Consider the following 1,610-nt stretch of genomic DNA (forward strand, 5'->3'; position numbering starts at 1 on the left):
GTGTCGAATCGTACGGTGTCGAATAATCTGGTGTCGAATCGTACGGTGTCGAATAATTTGGTGTCGAATAAATCTGTGTCGAATTGAGCGGTGTCGAATCGTACTGTGGTCAATAGAGTATCACCCCAATTATTGCAATTAATTTGATACACAACATCTTTGTTTTGATCATGGGTTAACTTGTCTTTTCCGACTTTAATAAATTTACTCAATTTATTCAAACTACGAAAAGCCAAAGATATCTCCTTCGTGTTTTTAAAAATTCTTGAAATAGAACAGGATAGTTCAGGAAGATAAGGAACAACAAAATATTTTTTAATAGATTCAAGATCACATGTAGAAAATTTATTGTCATTGTTTAAATTTAATCTGTTATTGATTAAAAACTTAATTCTATACTTGATTGTCTTAAAAATAAATTGTAGAGGATAGTTATTCGTAAGGAGCACCTCAATCATAAATATAAAATTTTTTTGTTGAATTTTTTCAAAAATTTTATCATTGACATTATTTTGTTATATTGAAGCGATTTGTTAAATTATTTGAGTGAGTTTTATTACTTTGTTATTTTTTTTTTAAATTTTATTGAAGTTTTTTTTTGCGCTAATTCTATATTATTTCCATTAAATGTAACAATTATTACACTGAGGAAGGTCCAAAATTGTAGACTGAAACGTTTGTTTTTTGTCTTTTTTGAATAAAGACTTTTGTTTATACGCTGTCATCCTGTATTTTATTGCTCGTATCGGCCTATTAATTAATTTGAACTTTTCACGAGCGATTGATTGATTATTGAGATTAAGTTATTAAGTTTATTTATATTTAGGTATGTTAGTGTTATCTATTTAATTGCTGTTATTAATATTTAATATATACCTACTTATGTATTATAATTTAAATAGCTTATATAATAAAGTTTAGTACTGAAGATACTAGGAAAATATTTAGATATTTTTAAATGAGTTGGTTTATTACTTATAATTAAAATTTAATATATTAATAATTTTATATTTAAAATATAAGGTTTGATTTAAACTATATAAGTAAATTTTTTAAGAGATAAATAGACTAACTCTATAATTATCACGTTAGAAGCTTGATTTTAATTATCTCGATTTGGTTTTTATAATAAAATGGTTTGTATTAACAGGAATAAATAATTCAATTAATTTATTAACAATAAATTACCTCTAATTTGGTTTCAGTTAAATTTCTCATAGATTATTTATTAATCTTTTCTTAGGTCGAAATTAAGTGTATAGAAATACTTTATGAGAAGGTATAAAAAACTATTTTTTAATTTTTAATTGCAATTTAAAGGTTATAATTTAACTAATACCTAAGTTTCAAATTTTTCATTCGATACTTTGTTCTAAATATTCACAAAAAGTCTTATAATTAAGATTAAAATAAAAAAACGTTATAATTGTAATAGTATTAATAGTTTTATAAAAGTTTAATAAAAGAATAAGGGGTAGAAGTATTGTAATTTCTACGTCAAATACTAGAAAGACTAAACCGGGCGGGTTCCGTTTGACCACAGTACGATTCGACACCGCTCGATTCGACACAGATTTATTCGACACCAAATTATTCGACACCGTACGATT

Source organism: Pseudomyrmex gracilis, unplaced genomic scaffold (genome assembly GCF_002006095.1).
Source record: "Pseudomyrmex gracilis isolate BER0280 unplaced genomic scaffold, ASM200609v1 scaffold_463, whole genome shotgun sequence".
NCBI lineage: Eukaryota > Metazoa > Arthropoda > Insecta > Hymenoptera > Formicidae > Pseudomyrmex > Pseudomyrmex gracilis.